Raw genomic sequence first — 20,293 nt, forward strand, 5'->3', positions numbered from 1 at the left:
ATTCAGTAGTCAATCAACTAGTATTAAAAATTATATAATAAAGTCGTCTTTTCATCATTTTTTTTAACCGAAAAAAAAATAACTTATCTATACGCATATTTCACTTACTAGCCAGATTTTTTTCAAGTTTTGACGACTAAACAATAATATTATAGACAAAAACTACACATTTAAGTTAATTAAAGATCAAATATGCATAATTGTGTAACACGGGGGCCAAAATGATGGGAATAACATAATAATACAGTGACCATTACAAGTAGAGTCATAGTTCTTCAAACAGTTAGAACTAACTTAGCCAAGCGCATATATACTACATAATATTAGACAGACAGGGCGTAACAGGCAAACTAAGTGCTACAAAACAATAATATGTTAGCAAAATCATGGCACTTCCATGACTTCTTCATGTTCATATCCACTTTCCATATCGATTTCTTCAAATGTGAATTCAGCATTGGGTGATGCTCTGCCGAATTCTTTCATCTCATCCATCATTTGTTTACACGAACGAAAAAGGTAACGTGTAAAATTCCAAATGGAGACCTCCTCAAGTACAGGTGAGGATGCCAATATAAACTTCATAAACTTCATTTCCATCTCGAGACCAGTAAACATGTTCACTCGAACTCTTTGAAGCTTCACAACACCATATGAGGATGATTGGGCTCGTAGCAACTGTACAGCAGGTTCAACAATATCTCCCACAGGGTACTAAAGAATTTTTGAGGAACGGTTAATTAGGCGAGTTCAGATGAATAAGAAACCATATTCAATCACCTTAATGAAAAAAAACAAGAGAGTGCTTACAAAGTCAATTGTAAGATCTTGTAATTTAGGACAGCTTGTAATCAAGTAAACTGCACTTGAAACCACATCGGAGTTTATTAAAGACATGGACGAAATAGTGATAGATTTGATATTGTTCAGAGCAGTTGGGGGACTCACTGGTAAACCTCCCTTGATCAAGTACTACAAGAAAGTCAAAAATTACTTTAGAACACCAATCAGATTCATCACTTAGTTATGATAGTAATATCACAAATGTACATTACCTCTAATGTTGTACCGCATATATCCAGTTCCAGCAGTGAAGGAATGTAATGGAAGAACTTTGGGAAATTAGAGCAAAGAGGAGATGTATCCGTCAAAAGTCGTCGTCCAAGGAAACCCACAGTAACTTTTTCAAGCATAGGAGCGTTCTTGAAGGAAATGGATTTTGTTTTTCCAATAAACTCAAAGAATTTGAGATTAGCAGCATCAATTTCAAGGATGTCAAAGTTTGTGATGGTACGCAACCTAAACCGTTCAAGCAATGGGATTTTAGAGATGAGATTTGTTAATATTGATGGATCAAAAGGGACATGCATAAGATCGAGATTAATAAGCTTCTTAAACCCTTTAAAACCGAGTGGAGGGTGGAACAAGCAATCTTGAAGTTCCAACTACCTTAGTTGCTGGAATGTAAAAAGATGATGAGGTGAATGATATTTGTTTCCTAAGCGTACATGAAGGGTGAATTCCTGGACATTTTTCTTCGACAAGAAGTGCATCCAATGATCAATATCAGGACAACTCGTAAAATTACGGAGTCTAAACTTCAGTATTGGTCCTTTATGGACTAAAAGGACTTGGTAAATAATTCTCTTGGCTTCTTCGTCTTGTTTGAAAGACTTGAAAAACTCATCATTAAAATCAAGTTCTTGACGTGTTTACCCATTTGTACCTCCAGTCTTTTGACAAGATACTGGTCTTCACTGCATCTTTCCAAGGCAAGCACCTTAGAATTGCATCCAGTACACTACATGACAAATTGCTAATTGTATCTACACCAGATGTCGAAGCATTCCTCATGGTCTAACAAAACAAGTTTGTCAACAACTCTGAAAATTAAAATCAGGGCTAAAGGCAATATCCAAATACTAGTGGTTCAACATCTGCAACTGCATAAATTTTTTAATCATTAACCAATATCATAGAGAGAAAATAATGATAGATGATTGAGCGCCACAAAAGAACATAGATTTGAAGACAATAGTGGTGAAGGCAAGATTTTCATTGAGGGATTCAAAAAAATGTTCTCCTGTGTGCAGGGGATTCAACAAGTATATATGTACACATAAAATAATATTTAACCTACGTACACAATACAATCTTTTGGCAAAATGGTATTCAGTTGAACCCCCTTCAATAAACATGGCTCCACCATGGAAGGATAGGATGACAGCGAACTTAAACACCACTAGTATCGATAAAGCTAGCCCATTAACTCCTACAAAGGTTTCATTACTCTTCTCGATATTCCGGCCATCTAATCTATTGAAAACTTATATATGGATTTTCCTCCTTGCATTAGCCAAGGTTCCTCAATGTTTGAGCTTGAGGAAGAAGCGGTCACTTTATTTTTCTTTCCAATTCAACTCACAGTTCACCTCAAAGTCCCATCGTTATAACTTCCAAAGATAGTACTACTATATACTCTATACAATGATGAAGCTTAGTAGATAAAAGAGACTTATAAGAGCAAGCACAATGAGTTAATAACACCTTAAGACATAAAAACAGGAGCATGAACATCCAGGGATCGGAGTAATGCAAGATTAAGATCCACATTTTTCTGTTTGGAAAAAAGGTTCATCCAGGCCATTAACAATTAATACATGTGGAAACCAAATGTTTAAATTGTTTCCTGATTGACTTTGTTAAAAGACGTATAACCAAATATTACCAATTCAATTCTTTTGTTACTTGTGATCGTTTTACCAATATCCACCCCTAATTCTCACATGCAATAGAGTTCAAACCCTAACCTAATATTTAAGTGGATAATCATAGAGGAGCAAGTCCATTATCCCCCAAGTATTCGTGATTTCTCCAGTTCAAAAAGAATCAGGAATTAACCTTCCGGTGATATTACCACACCATTTCTGGCAAGTTAATCAATAAAGTGGGTTGAAAATCACCATAATTAAGGTTCAAATTCCAGCGGTATCAAAACACAAGATGATTTGGACAACTTATGGTAATGGAGAATTAGTCGGTTAAACTAGCAGACAGATACATGAATCATCCATAAAAAAAGAAAAAATCCCCCAAAAACACTAATTTGATGTATTCATGATAAGTTGATTGATTATTCAACAAATAACTAAAATTCGAGAGCAAATAATCAGAGATTATAGAAGATGCTTACTTACCAGTACTGAGAGTCAGAGAGATCGAAAGCCGGAGACAGTAAGATTTTACCCGAAATGCAGGACAGAGAGGTTGAAATTTATTTATATTTTCCTACTTTTCTTATTTGTACAAAAATGCCCCTAATGTTTTTTGTTCTATGCTTCTAAAGAAGTTCACCTTTAATATTATTACGTGGTTTTTCCTTCAATTGCCAATACATTAGCTTCGTGGCTTTATCTCTTTTGACTAAAGCCACCTCAGTCCTCATATATAGATGGATATATAAAAGCTCTTTTTCTTTTCTCTTATTTTTTCTAGTAAACTTCTTTTTTGTTTCACACACTCTTTCTTAGTTTGATCTCATAAATTTTCAGGTTAGCTACTCTTTCAAATTTAGAAAATTCTTCTTATTTCTTTTGCATTATCGTTTTATATACAAGTTTTATAAATCTATTAAGGATAAACAGTGCTTGCACGAGCTAATTATATCTAGTGTTAATTAGGCATTTGAGTTTAATAGTTGATGTAGGGTGTCAAAAAAATATGAAAAATCGATTGAATCTAACCGTACTAAATTGATTTATATCATTTTTTAATAAAATCATGGATTTTTATTTAAGTTTGTAACCATCCCAAACAATTGGGATGACCCTTTTAATTTATAAAAAAAAATCAAAAAATTTCCGAACCGAATGTTCTAATACGTATGTAAATATAATTATATATTAACAATATGTTAAATTTAATATATAAATATATTTTATAACATTTTTCAAATATAAATATAATCTTATGGCAAAATGTATGAAAAATATTTATATTAAATGTTTAAGATCAAACAATACACAAGAAGGTTTAACATTCTTGATTTCTTGATAAATAATTGAAGTGCTTCTTCAAGAACGTATACTTGGGAAAGAAATATTTTAATAATAGTATATTTTGAGGTGACAATTTAGAAGTTAAAAATCCAAAAATTAATCGAACCATACCGATACCGAAGAAAAACAATGGTACGGTTTAAATAAATCGGATTCCTCACTACAAAGCGTATTTTCAAAAAAATTAACTTGTTATAGCATCTTCTTAAGTCAGAATTTATATATTACTGTATTTAGATTAATATAAATTCAAGATACCAATTAACCAACCAATCAAATCACTTATTTTAAAATTTTCTATATATATATATATACTAAGCCTTATTTTTTTAATCTTAAGTATACCTTAAAATAAATAAAAAGTTTAAATATCTCACGACACTGTCCATAAAAGTCACATAGTATGTTTTTCATATAAGGATATACATATTGAAATTATTTATTTATTCATTCAAGAAGTAAAATAAGATTAATTTTATTTGAAAATTGAAAAATATATATTATAATAATTTACTAGTTGATGCATAGCAAATACTAGAAATTTATTCAATAGAAACGATTTTTTATATTATTTGGGGGTATACGTAAAATAAAAGATAACGATGGATGCATTTATGAATTGATAAAAGATAACGATGGATGCATTTGTGAATTGATAATTGAGGAAATGCGTATATAAGACATATCACGAATGTTAAACCCTTTTCCATTGTGTGCACTTTGATAAACTACTCATAGATTGTATGTAATCAGTGAAGAACTAGATGTAAAGCTTGAACCTCCATTACTGAACTTTACAATGAAGCTTTATAAAAAGGGAATATCTTGTGAATTGAACTAATATCTCTCCTCTACAACTGTAGAGTCACACCTTATATACAGTTTCTAACCGACTAATTATCTATACAAAATATCTTCTAACAAACTGATAATGACAGCTGGAACTAACTAATAATGACAGTTGGCCAGGTGCATGTTAGCTCTTTGCAATCTCCTTGTTATAATCTTCAATATCCCCCTTCAAGTTGGGTGATATGAATATGTTCTTCAATCTCAGCTTGGACATAAGATGAGAATGTCGGCACCTACTCAACCCCTTAGTAAAAAGGTCAGCAAGTTGTTCAGAGGAGCACAAATAATGGATTATCACAAATCCCTTCAAGACCTTCTTTAATAAAGTGACAATCGATGTCAATGTGCTTCGTTCGTTCATGGAAAATTGGATTAGCAACGATTTGGATGACTGTTTTGCTGTCACAATGTAAAGGAACTGGTAGGCTTAGAGGTATGTCCAAAGTGTTAAACAGACCAGTGATCCAAGTGATTTCTACAACAGTAGATGCAAGACTCTGATACTCTGCCCCAGCTGAACTTCTGGAAATAGTGGACTGTTTCTTAGACTTCCATGAGATTGGTGAATCTACATACTTGATTATGTAACCAGTAATAGACCTTCTAGTATTAATACAAGACCCTCAATCTGCATCACAGAAGGCTTGTAAGGAACCTGTTGATGTTGCTGAAAGGAGCACTCCAAGGCCTGGTGAATGTTTAACATATTTCACTATCCTGATGGCAACAGTCATGTGAGAGGTCTTAGGGGTATGCATGAATTGACTTAGGCTTTGAACAACATAGGAAATGTCAGGCCTTGTGAGTGTGAGATATAACAATCTTCCAATCAGTCTCTGATATTCACTAACATCCAATAAAGGTGAATCATAATCGTTTCCAAAAAAATCATCAAATTCATGAGTAGTGAGTTTTTGGTTCTGCTCCACTGGTGTGTCTATTGGCTTAGAACTGCTTAATCCCAAATCTGAGATCAGACCCAAGGCATACTTCTTTTGATGCATTAAAATTCCTTCTGAACTTCTAGCAAATTCAATTCTTAAGAAGAATCTAAGACTTCCCAAATCTTTGATCTTAAAATTGTCTTTCAAGACCTGTTTTGCTTCTTCTATCAGTTGATTATTACTTCCTGTCACCAGAAGATCATCAACATATGTGAGTATCACCACTATATCAGCACCAGTCTTCTTGGTCATGAGAGAATAGTCAAGGTGGCTTTGCTGAAAGCCTGCAACTAGCAATATTAGTCAACTTAACATTCCATTGTCTGGAGGCCTGCTTCAATTCATAGAGTGATTTAACTAGCTTACATACTTGATTTCTATCCTTTGATTCTTGATGGAAGCCTTGTGGCAGCTGCATGTATACTTCCTCGGTTAAATCTCCTTGCAAGAAAGCATTATAAATATCCATTTGTTGAACATCCCAACCTTTTGTTTCTGCAATGGATAACATTGTCCTTACTGTGACTATCTTAACAACAAGAGAGAATGTTTCCTGGTAATCCAAACCCTCTTTTTGGTTGTACCCCTTTGCAACCAATCTGGCTTTAAACCTCTTAATTTGTCCATCAACTTTGTATTCTATCTCATATACACACTTGCAGCCAATAACCTTCTTTCCATGAGGCAATGGTACAAGTTCCCATGTGTTGTTGTCTTCCAGTGTTGTGATCTCTTCCTTCATTGCTTGAACTCATCTATCATCATGCATAGCTTGATGATAAGAATTTGGTTCCACATTTGCTGAATAATTGGCAATATAACACTGATATGACTTGGAAAGGCTGTTATAATCAACACCATCAGAAATAGAATAAAGACAATTCGTTTGATTAATTTTTCTTGAAGTCACAAAATCCTTCTGCTATATAGGAGCTTTAGTTGTTCTTGTTGATCTTTTCTGGACATTTTCAACTACTGGCATGTCATGTGTTGTGGCAAGCTCAGGCACAACTAGTGCCTGCACAATATGAGCCTCATCTGCATCTACTTCAGGTTGAGTCTCAGTCACAACAGGTGCTTGCACAACTTGATCCTCTTCTTCATCTACTGCAACTGTAGGAATTGAACTTCCAGTCCTATGATTATTATCCTGCAAAGCACCTCTAGGATGAACTTGAAAAGGGAAAAAAATCTTCATTGAAGATAACATCTCTACTAATGAAAAAAATATGATGCTCCAGATAAAAAAGTATGTAACCTTTCTGTGTATCTCCATACCCCATCAAAACTGATCTGATTGCCCGTGGACCAAACTTGTCAGTTTTGTGCACTACAGTAGCATAACATAAGCATCATATAAACCTCATATAGGATAGGTCAGGTTGTCTTCCATACATCATTTCAAAAGGAGAAGTATCATGTAGCACAGAAAGAGATACTTTATTGATAATATGTACAACAACTAGTATGCATTCCCCCCAAAATCTAATTGGCAAATGGCTTTGGAATCTGATTACCCTAGCGGTCTCCAGGATATACGTATGCTTTCTTTCCACTACACCATTATGTTAAGGTGTGTGTGGATAAGAACTTTGATGTACTATCCCATTAAGTTTGAACAATTCATCACATTGAGAGTTAAAAAACTCCCCTTCATTATCAGATATGAATGCTTTCACCTACAAACCAAACTGTGTCTTGACCATCACAATGAATTACTTCAGTATAGTAGACACATCAGACTTAAGATGTAACAAAAACACCCAAGTCCATTTGGAATAGTCATCAACAAGTGTAAGAAAAAACTTCGTGTTATTATATGTTGCAGCCTTATAGGGACCCCATACATCTAAATGAATCAAATCAAAACATTTACCATTCCAACTGTTACTAGCTTTAAAAGGAAGTCTGATTTATCTTGCTAATGGACCATCACAATTATTCAATGTCAAATTTGTATTGTGTCTAAGCCTGCTTATCTTTCTAATTACATTCATAGGTACATGCCCCAATTTCTTGTGCCAAATACCACCATCTCCACATCCTTTAGCTGCTATCAGTGATCTTGCACCTTGCACTTGATGTTGCGTCTGTGTCTTCAACAAATACAATCCATCATTCTTATTACCAATCTCCTTCATTCTCCCAGTGAAGAGATCCTGAAGAATGAAGAAGTCAGGAAAGAATAAAGCACAACAATTCAATTCCCTTGTCAATTTAGAAACTGACAAAAAATTGAATTTAAAAGTTGGTACACATAGTACATCCTTAATAACATCACCTCCTGAGAGCTTAGAGCTTCTTGATTATGTAATAGTTGTTGAATCTCATCTAGCTAACTGAACCTTCCCTGTATTATTCATTGTTAATTCATGATTCAACAGCCTTTTAGTCCCAACCATGTGGTCAGATGCTCCACTATCAACTATCCAGTCGAAACAATGACTACATGCCTGCTATGTGTGCACTGGACTCAGTTACTTGAGACTTATTCAACATCTGTAGGATTTGATTGTACTGATTCGGTGTGAAATGAGGAGCATATTCATTCCCGTTGCTTGCTCCAGATTGATAATATTGGTTGTGCTGCTCAGTGCCAGATCTCTGAGATCGTTGCATTTGTGAACCTTCAACCTGTGTTCCCATTCCATTCGAAGTATGTACCATGTTAGCTTTTTTCTTCCCTTTCCAATCTTGTGGATAACCAATTAATTGAAAACAAATGTCACTTGTGTGACCTTGCATATTGCAATGAGTGCAGTGTTTTAGCTTGTTGCAATCTTCTTTATTATGTCCTTTCATTTCACAGTAGTCATAATATGTGCCACATCCTTTTTGTTGTTTCGGAAAATGTCCATAACTTCTTCCTCCCCTACCTCTAGAACCTGAACCAGAACTACTAGATTTACAGATGAAGAGAGCAGTGGGATCAGGGCCCTCACTTCCCCCATGAAAATCACCACCCAAAGCTCGTTGACTTTCATCTTGCACAAATAAGGCATAACATTGATTAACACTAGGTGGAGGATTCATCATAAGAATTTGGTTGCGTGCCTGTCCATAACTATCATTCAATCCCATGAGAAATTGTAATAATTTCTGCCTAACCATGCTAGCAGTGTAATCCTTTGATTTCGCACAATCACAAGAGGGAAGAGGAACTATAGAGTCAAATTCATCCCATAAATCCTTTAATCGAGAGTAATACACAGAAACAGGGGAAACACCTTGCGTGTGAGAGACTATAGCCTTGTGTAGATGAAAAATTTGAGACATATTTACCTGTCAAATCGTTCATGCAAATCAGACCAAATTGGTGCTGCATTTGATCGAAACAAGATACCACTAACCAGTTCCTTGCTAACATTAGACATAATCCAGGAAATCACCATTGTGTTACATCTATCTCACTGTTTCTTTTCCAGCTCCTCTTTGAAGTCGTCCTACTTGATGCTCCTATCAATGAACCCCAATTTATTCTTCGTGGGGAGATTGAGTTGCATCGCGCGACTCCAAAGAGTGTAATTCTTCATTCAAATGAGTTGAATCCCAATCTGCACAGCTCATGGTACATCGAAAGAGTTCAAATACAGAGGATGATCGTGATCGATCTTCTTCGCCATATCGAAAAATTGAAAATCAAACAGAAAAATTGATGCGCCTCACAATCGACTACACCCGCTTTGATACCATGATAAACTACTCATAGATTGTATGTAATCAGTGAAGAACTAGATGTAAAGCTTGAACCTCCATTACTGAACTTTACAATGAAGCTTTATAAAAAGGGAATATCTTGTGAATTGAACTAATATCTCTCCTCTACAACTGTTGAGTCACACCTTATATACAGTTTCTAACCGACTAATTATCTATACAAAATATCTTCTAACTAACTGATAATGACACCTGGAAATAACTAATAATGACAGCTGGCCAGGTGCATCTTAGCTCTTTGCAATCTCCTTGTTATAATCTCCAATACACTTGGGCTGAATCATCAGCGCTTCAGTTTATTGTGTGTATACTAAAGTTCGATAATTGGATTTCTACTCATAGAAAGCCTGAAGTTCATCCTCAACTGCTAACAGTTCCAAATGCCCAAACAGCGAAGAAGAAGTGGTATCTGTTATAGATCCAAGGCATTTAAGTGATAAACAAAATTATCATAAAACCAAAAAAAAATAAAAAAAAATGGCCAAAAAGAATCTTGAACTATTGAAAATGAAACAAAATTATCCTTCGTTTAATTTTTTGCCCAACAATTCCCTTGACCTATTAAAAATAGGACAAAAATTGACCTTGATGTTACCAAACATATCCGATTATCCCTATTCGGACCTCTAAGTTTCATTATCCACTTTGAAAACTTCTTTTATTACTGCTTATTTAGATAGACTCCACCTTGACAAAAGATTACCCCATTTATTCAATTTTATAGACAAAACTACACATTTAAGTTAATAAAAGATTAAATATGCATAATTGTATAACACGGGCCAAAATCGGAATAACATAGTAATATAGTGACCATAACAAGTAGAGTCATAGTTCATCAAACTGTTAAAACTTACTTAGCCAAGCACATATATACTGCATAATATAGACAGACAAGACAGGGCATAACAGGCAAACTAAGTGCTACAAAAAAATAATATGTTAGCAAAATCATGGCACTTCCATGACTTCTTCATGTTCATATCCACCTTCCATATCGATTTCTTCAAATGTGAATTCAACATTGGTTGATGCACTGCGGAATTCTTTCATCTCATCGATCATTTGTTTACACGAACGAAAAAGGAAACGCGTACAATTCCAAATGAAGATCTCCTCAAGTACAGGTGCAGATGCCAATATAAACTCCATTTCCATCTCGAGACCAGTAAACATGTTCACTTGAACTCTTTGAAGCTTCACAACACCGCTTGAGGATGGTTGGGCTCGTAGCAACTGTACAACAGGTTCATAAATATCCCCCACCCACACTTGGTACTAAAGAATATTTGAGGAACGGTTAGTTAGGCGAGTTCAGATGAATAAGAAACCATATTCAATCACCTTATGGAACAAGCAATCTTGAAGTTCCAATAAACTCATAGAATTTGAGATTAGCGGCATCAATTTCAAGGATGTCAAAGTTTGTGCAGCAACGCAACCTCAACTGTTCAAGCAACGGGCATTTAAAGATGAGATAAGTAAATATTGATGGATCAAAAGTGACACGCACAAGATCGAGATTAATAAGCTTCTCAAACTCTTTGAAACTGAGTGGAGGGTGGAACAAGCAATCTTGAAGTTCCAAAAACCTTAGTTGCTGGAATGTAAAAAGATGATGAGGTGAATGGTATTCGTTTCCTAAGCTTACATGAAGGGTGAATTCCTGGACATTTTTCTTCAATAAGAAGTGCATCCAATGATCAATATCAGGATAACTCGTAATCCTACAGAATCTAAACTTCAGTATTGGTCCTTTATGGACTAATAGGACTTGGTAAATGATTCTCTTGGCTTCTTCATCTTGTTTGAAAGACTTGAAAAACTCATCATTAAAATCAAGTTCTTGACGTGTTACCCATTTGTACCTCCAGTCTTTTGACAAGATACTGGTTTTCACTGCATCTTTCCAACGCAAGCACCCAAGAACAGCATCCAGTACATTACAAGGCAAATTGCTAATTGTATCTACACCAGATGTCCAAGCATTCCTCATGGTCTAACAAAACAAGCATGTCAGCAACTCTGAAAATTAAAATCAGGGATGAAGGCAATATCCAAATACATTTCGGTAATGTATTGAAAATAACTAGTGGTTCAACGTCATTAGAGAATGATACATGATTGAGCACGGGAAAGAACATAAATTGAAGACAATAGTGGTGAAGGCAAGATTTTCATTGAGGGATTCACAAAAATGTTCTCTTGTGTGCAGGGGATTCAACAAGTATATATGTACACATAAAATGACATTTCCCCTATATACACAATATAATCTTTTGGCAAAATGGTATTCAGTTATAACCCCCCCCACCCCCCCCCCCCACCCCCCCTCTTCAGTAAATGTGGCTCCACCACTGGAAGATAGGATGACAGCAAACTTAAACACCACTAGTATCGATAAAGCTAGCCCATTAACTCCTACAAAGGTTTCATTTAACTCCTACAAAGGTTTCATTACTCTTCTCGATATTCCACCCATCTAATCTATTTAAAACTTATATATGGATTTTCCTCCTCGCATTAGCCAAGGTTCCTCAATATTTGAGCTTGAGGAAAAAGCGGTCACTTTACTTTTCTTTCCAATTGAACTCACAGTTCACAATTAAGTCCCATAGTTATAACTTCCCAAGATAGTAGTAATTATATACTATTTCCAGTGATGCAGTTTTAGTAGATAAAAGAGACTTAGAAGAGCAACCACAATGAGTTATAACTCCATAGACAAAAAAACAGGAGCATGTCAAAGAGAGAACATCCAGGGCACCGGAGTAATGCGAGATTAAGATCCACAAAGCAATGTTTCCTCCTCTCATCTTACTTTAAGCTCTTTAAGTATGCATAACTTGCCCATTTATATTTTTAAATAAAGGGAAAAAGGCTTAAATATGTCATCTAACTTTGAGAAAAGGATCATCTACGATATTTATGTTTGAAAAAAGGCTCATCTATGCCATTAACAATTAATACATGTGGAAACCAAATGTTTGAATTGTTTTCTGATAGACTTTGTTAAACGTCATACAACCAAATATTACCAATCCAATTCTTTTGTAGCATGTCCTAATTAGTTAATTGCAGTCCTTTTACCAATATCCACCCATAATTCTTACATGCAATAGGTTCGAACCCTAACCTAATATTTAAGTGGAGAATCATAGAGGAGTGAGTCCATTATCACCGAGTATGAGTGATTTCTCCGGTTCAAAAAGAATCAGGAATTAATCTTCCGGTGATATTACCACACCATTTCTGGCCAGTTGATGGGTTGAAAATCACGATATCTAAGGTTCAAATTCCAGCGGCGTGAAAACACAAGATGATTTGGACAACTTATGGTACTGGAGAATTAGTCGGTTAAACTGACAGGCAGAGACATGATTATCCATTCAAAAACCTAACTCTGATGGATTCATAAGTTGATTATTGAACAAAGAAGTACAATTTGAGAGCAAATAATCAGAGATGCTTACCAGTACTGAGAGTCTCAGAGGATTGAAAGCCGGAGGCAGTAAGATTTTACCCGAAATGCAGGACAGATAGGGGTGTATTTGAACCGTTTCATATTTTCTTTTCTCTTAATGTAGAAGCCAACAGTTAGCAGCTTTCACCAGTGTGTTTCATCAACATATGCTTGTCTGTCAATTGCTGAGTTTATCATGAAAAATAATTGACAAATGAGTCCCTTCCTGAGAAATGGCTGGAAACTACGATACAATTAACAGTGCACTCATGAAGAGTGTATGAGTGTCTTGTGTCGTTGGTATACACTAGAAGAATCACCTGTGAAATCAGGGCTCATATTTAAGCTAAGATAATATTAATGCACCCGAATCTTCATTTTTTACTGTTTTTATTTTAAATTTATCTTAAAGCTCATATTTAAGCTAAGATAATATTGATGCACCTGACGTTTTCAAATTTCGGGTTCTTGTCTGAGTTGAAGTACACATTATCGTTTGTTTAACCAAAAATAAATAAATTGTTTGAGTCTTGACTGATTAGAGTAACTAATGTGTGATAATCAGAATGTAAGCTAGCGTTTAGCTATAGATTTCCAAATATTCTTGGCAAATATTATTTGAGTAAAAATTTGGGTGAAATTTTACCATGTGTTTGGCCATAGTATTTAGGGATAAAGGTCTGAAAAATACCTCAATTTTGGTCGAATTTGTTGTTGCGATACTAAACTTTCATGAGGACCTATTACCTCCCTAGACTATTTAATACCGTATTTTAAACATATATATTTGCCCACGTGGACATAAAAAATAATGCAAAATTATAAATAGTAATGTGTCCACGTGGGCACATATATACCTTTAAAATACACTATTAAATAGTTCAGGGGGTAAAAAATACGGTATTAAATAGTCTAGGGAGGTAATAGGTCCTCATGAAAGTTTAATATCGCAACAACAAATTCAATCAAAGTTGGGGTATTTTTCAGACCATTATCCCTAGTATTTAGGAAATATATTTCACTTATTTAGAAAAATATGATTTATACTCTTAAGTTTTAAAAACTATCTAAACTAACCATAAATTTGTATTACAAGTCAATTGAATCTTTGTTGCAACAAATAACAAGTAGTGTTCATGACACTAGAGCCAGGGGCGGATTTACGTAGGACCAAGGGGGTTCATTTGTCGAAAAATTACACTATATATATAAGATTAAATTTTTAATATATGTGTATATATATAGTACTGAACCCCCTGAACATACACCAAAGGCATAGCTCAGTGGCGTTGGGGGTTCAGGAATTCGCTCTACTGCACGCGAGGTCACGTGTTCGAATCCAGGCAGAGGCATTTCTTTTATCAGCTTATATTTTAGGCGTTTTAATTTATTTAAAAATATAATAATGCAATCAGAAAATGATGTTTAGTTCCAAAAAATTAAAACGCTGATTGGGAATCTAGGATTTATTAGTTTAATCCCTAATTATAAAGTTAAATATTAAAAAACCCTTTTCTTCTTGATTCGACAGTTTAATCTGACCCGTTTATATCCGATTCGACCCGTTTAATTTATTTGTGGATATGATTTACGTGATTAATTTTTTTTTGAACCCCCTTGATGAAAATCCTCCCTCCGCCACTGACTAGAGCAATGTGGTAGTTTGGAGTGAGTGCAACAAACATCATTCCATACATTGTGAAGTAGACAAAACACATGACTTTGTTACCCTGAGCCAATTGTTCATCATTTTCATCAACAATCATATCATCACTTTCATATTCACTGAATATTTCATCACTACTTTGGTGTTCACGTAAAAAATTATGTAATACAACGCAAACAACTACTATAGAGGGTGTTTTTATAAAAGATAAAAGTTTGATGTAAAATTTCAATTTTCAAAAGATCCAAATAATGAGATTTGGCCCAAATACTAGAAAAAACTAGTATTTGAAAATTTGAGATATTTGTCAAAAATATGTGTCAAATAATGACAAATTGTATGAACAAACACTATTTACCAAATTTCCCCCCAAATATTATTTGAAAAATCTATGGCCAAACGGGCCCTTATCTGTTACTCTATCTATCTATTGATTTCCTTGAGAATAGTTTTTTTATAAACCCGGCCTTATTGCCCAACTATACCGTTGCTTTTCATAAAATTCTATTAATACAGATAAATTGAAACATGAAAATTAACACATATTATCTGAAAATACGTAAAAAATTATAATAATTGATAGCTTTAAATTTTTAAAAGATATATAAAAAAACTAAGTTAATTTTTGAAATTCTATTTATGTCACATAAATTGGGACAAAAATAATAATATACATTAACAATTTAAAATATTGTAAAAATTAATGTTAAAAAATTGAATAACTTCTCAAGTTTGATCTATAGCACATAAATTGAGACAAAGAAAATAACATATATTGGGCTCCATATCCTATATCTTTTTTTCTTTTTTTAAACTGCCTCCAATAATCATTGATATGAAAGAGTTACATTTTGAAGTTTGGTATACCAAACTTAATACAAGATCTTGGGGTAGAACTAGAGTAAGATAAATTCTACAAGTTAACACCAAAAAAGGGGGGGAGTCTAAGTTAGCTATTACTCTACTAACTTGACTCCTTGACAAAGAGGATTCAGGGAGGTTCATAAATAAAATTAGAAGGTTTAACCTGTTGCATTCTGAAGGAAGGGATCATGTCCTATATCTAGTAAGGATATACATATTAAATGATTCATTCAAGAAATAAAATACAAACGAATTTTATTTAAAAATTAAAAAAATATATCATAATAATTCACTCGCTGTGTAAATGAATAGCAAATATTAGAAATATGTATTTAGTAGAGACGAACTTCCCCTAATAAACAAGAGGAAGCCATAAATTAGAAGACAATAAAATGTAACAACATGTCAATGACTGAGTCACTGATTTTATGACAGAAAATTGACATGACAGAGAAACACTTAAATTGTAAGCCTTAAATTTTTAACTTTTGCGTGATATGGGTATTGCATCATTTGTTTCTTGTAAATATTTGTTTATGAGAGGGTTTAACCTAAGTTGCTCGGACTCTTTCACTTTCAATTTCACACTCATGTCAACACGATGGGGTGTGGGTTAGTGGATGTGAGATTCGTATCCAATCTGGTCAACTAGTTTGAATACTTTGACCAAATTCGAGGGAGAAATTCTAAACAAAAACAAATGTGAAATTGAAGAAAATGGAGTACCTTGTATGTTTAAATTTCTATTATCACTCCTTTTCCTTTGATCTCCTTCCAGGATTCTCCTCTTGATAAATATTTTCTCCGCAAGTTTTATGTATATGAATTATTTTTAGCTCAATCCCACCCCGTCGATATATGGATCTATATCCACGAATCTTAAAATTTAGATCATAGAGGATCTGACCCGACCTCTAGATTCGCACCCCGTATCGGACATCTGCACCTGAGCCCGAGCAACATAGGATCTAAGTATGGAGTGAAAGATCACCTCTTATGTGAATACGTTCTGGAGTGGAAATCCCATAACAAGGTAGTAATAGTCATGGAAGCAACAAGAATGGAAAAATCTAAACTTCCCATAGATCTAGATGGATGTGTTGTGTTTGCCAATTATTCACAACCTCTGAATCGACTAGATCTATGGAAAGGCTAGATCTACCCGTCCTGTTGGACCCATAACAATCACCGCCTTATCTTTTTATGAAAGGAATCATATATAGTTAGATCTCTAAGAAACTAACAAGAGACTAATATTATTTGCAAGAAAAAAATGGTACCAAATTTGTTTCATTCTTTTTCTGTAGAAACAATGTTGTTTATGATGCATGCATCTCCCTATATATTGTTACTTTTGCTTGTAATCGGTCAAGACACGCCTTTTTGAACACTTGACAACTTTTGATTCGTTTTTATTTTGACTCGGAGCTGCCACATCATTTAAACACGTAGTAACATTATGTTGGCCTTGAATTTGATTGAACAGTCATAACAGACAAACTAAAGCACAAGTACTATTTAAGCAAAACCATGGCACTTCCATGACTTCTTGGGTTCACCGCGATCTTCCAACTCAACTTATTCAAATATGAATTCAATATTAGGTGATGCTCTGCTGATTTCTTTCATCCCGTCCATCATTTGTTTATCTGAACGATGAAGGAGATACACAAAATTCAAAATGGAAATCTCCTTAAGTACAAGTACAGAGGCCAAAATGAACTTCATAAATTTCATTTCCATCTCAAGACCTATAAACAAGTTCACATGTACTCTTTGAAGCTTCTCAGCACCTAATGAGAATGATTGGCATCGTAGAAATTCTACAACAGGTTCAACAATATCCTCCACAACCACAGGGTCCTAAAAGAATTTCCAAGGAACAGTTAATTTGGTGAGTTCAGATGAAGAACAAATCATGTTAATTCAATCACCTTAATGAAAAAAAAAACAAAAGAGTGCTTACAAATTCAATTGTAAGATCTTGTAATTTAGGACAGCTCGTAATCAAGTAAACAACACCTGGAACCTCCTCGATTTTGCTTAAAGACATGGACGAAAAATTGAGAGATCTGATATTGTCTAGAACAGTTAGGAAACTCTCTGGTTCACCTCCATTCATCAAGTACTAGAAGCAAGTTAAAAATTACTTTAAGATACCAATCAGATTCATCATTTGGTTATGATAGTAATATCACAAATGTACGTTACCATAATATTGAACCGCATAGATTCAATTCCAGCAGTGAAGGCATGCAATGAAAGAACTTTGTAAGATTAGAGAAAAAATGAGATGTATCAGTCAAAAGTCGATGTCCAATGAAACACACGGTAACTTTTTCAAGCATAGGAGTGTTCTTGAAGGAAATGGATTTTGTTTGTCCAATAAACTCAAAGAATTTGAGATTAGCAGCATCAACTTCAAGGGTGTCAAAGTTTGTGATGAAACACAACCTCAATTGTTCAAGCAACGGGCATTTAGAGATGAGATTTGTTAATATTGATGGATCAAAAGTGACATGCATAAGGTCGAGATTAACAAGCTTCTCAAACCCTTTGAAACCGAGTGAAGGGTGGAACACGCAATCTTGAAGTTCCAAATACCTTAGTTGTTAGAATGTAAAAAGGTGATGAGGTAAATGATTTCCTGATCTTACATGAAGGGTGAATTCCTGGACATTTTTCTTCAACAAGAAGTGCATCCAATGATCAATATCAGGACAACTCGTAAAACTACAGAGTCTAAACTTCAGTATTGGTCCTTTATGGACTAATAGGACTTGGTAAATAATTATCTTGGCTTCTTCATCTTGTTTGAAATACTTGAAAAACTCATCATTAAAATCAAGTTCTTGACGTGTTACCCATTTGTACCTCCAGTCTTTTGACAAGATACTGGTCTTCATTGCATCTTTCCAAGGCAAGCACCCAAGAATAACATCGAGAACATTACAAGGCAAATTGATAATTGTATCTACACCAGATGTCGAAGCATTCCTCATGGTCTAACCAAACAAGTTTGTCAACAACTCTGAAAATTAAAATCAGGGATAAAGGCAATATCCAAATACATTTCAGTAATTTATTGAAAATAACTAGTGGTTCAACGTCTGCAACTGTATAAAATTTTATCATTTATCAATATCATAGAGAGAAAATAATTATTTGAAGATCAGTGGTGAAAGCAAGATTTTCATCAAAGAATTCAAAAATATGTTCTCTTGTATGCAGAGGATTCAACAAGTATATATGTACACATAAAATAATATTTAACATACATACACAATACAATCTTTTGGCAAAATGATATTTAGTTGAACCCCCTTCAATAAACATGGCTCCACCACGGAAGGATAGGATGACAGCGAACTAAAACACCACTAGTATTAATAAAGCTAGCCCATTATCTCCTACAAAGGTTTCATTCCTCTTCAGGATATTCCGCCCATCTAATATATTGAAAACTTATACATGGATTTTCCTCCTCGCATTAGCCAAGGTTTCTCAATATAAGCAGTCACTTTACTTTTTCTTTCCAATTAAACTCACAGTTAACCTTTAAGTAAATTCCATTTTGCTGAAATCGGATCGAAATTCGCAAACTGAACGGAATTCTCCTCACAGTTCACCTTATCAAATCTTAAGTCGGTTAGTTAGTTCATTGATTGAATAGTTTGTTAGTCGGTTACTACAATTTGTTGTAACTAACTTCACTGTAGAAAGCTAGCCAAAGCAACATACAAAAGTGTAGAATGATACATGATTGAGCACGGGAAAGAACATAGATTGAAGACAATAGGGGTGAAGGAAAGATTTTCATTGAGAGATTCAAAAAAATGTTCTCTTGTGCAGGGGATTCAACAAGTATATATGTACACATAAAATGATATCCCCTATATACACAATATAATCTTTTGGCAAAATGGTATTCAGTTATACCCCTTCAGTAAACGTGGCTCCACTACTGGAAGATAGGATGACAGCGAACTTAAACACCACTAGTATCGATAAAGCTAGCCCATTAACTCCTACAAAGGTTTCATTATTCTTCTCGATATTCCGCCAATCTAATCTACTCCCTCTGTCCCTTTTTAGTTGTCCACTTTAGAAATGACACACAGATTAAGGCAATAATGATTAGCACAGTAAAGTTACAATTTTACCCTTATGACAACTTTTCACTTCAAAATTACAACCACTTATTTGAATTCAAGTGAAATAAATTGGAGAGAAACAACACACACTTTTACAATTTTCAAGAAGTGTAAATAAGGGTATAATAGGAAAAAATTTATTATCCTTTCTTGATTTGTCAAAATAGACAACTAAATAGGGACAACTAAAAAATGAAATATGGACAAGTAAATAGAGACGGAGAGAGTATTAAAAACTTATATAAGCATTTTCCTCCTTGCATTAACCAAGGTTCCTCAATATTTGAGCTTGAGGAAAAAGCGGTCACTTTACTTTTCTTTCCAATTGAACTCACAGTTCACAATTAAGTCCCATAGTTATAACTTCCCAAGATAGTAGTAATTATATACTCTATCCAATGATGCAGTTTTAGTAGATAAAACAGACATAGCATAGAAAGCACAATGAGTTATAACACCTTAGACATAAAAACAGGAGCATGTCAAAGAGAGAACATCCAGGGGATTGGAGTAATGCAAGATTAAGATCCACAAAGTAATGTTCCCTCATCTCATCTTACTTTTAGGGGAAAATG

At 34.3% G+C, this 20,293-nt stretch overlaps 1 pseudogene; it reads right to left on the reverse strand.

Annotated features, from left to right (window-relative positions):
- Positions 1-384: 384 nt before the first annotated feature.
- LOC125816216 (F-box/FBD/LRR-repeat protein At1g13570-like) lies at positions 385-19,188 on the reverse strand (annotated as a pseudogene).
- Between the last annotated feature and the right edge of the window lie 1,105 nt (positions 19,189-20,293).

Source organism: Solanum verrucosum, unplaced genomic scaffold (assembly GCF_900185275.1).
Source record: "Solanum verrucosum unplaced genomic scaffold, falcon-dt-bn FXZP01000261.1, whole genome shotgun sequence".
NCBI lineage: Eukaryota > Viridiplantae > Streptophyta > Magnoliopsida > Solanales > Solanaceae > Solanum > Solanum verrucosum.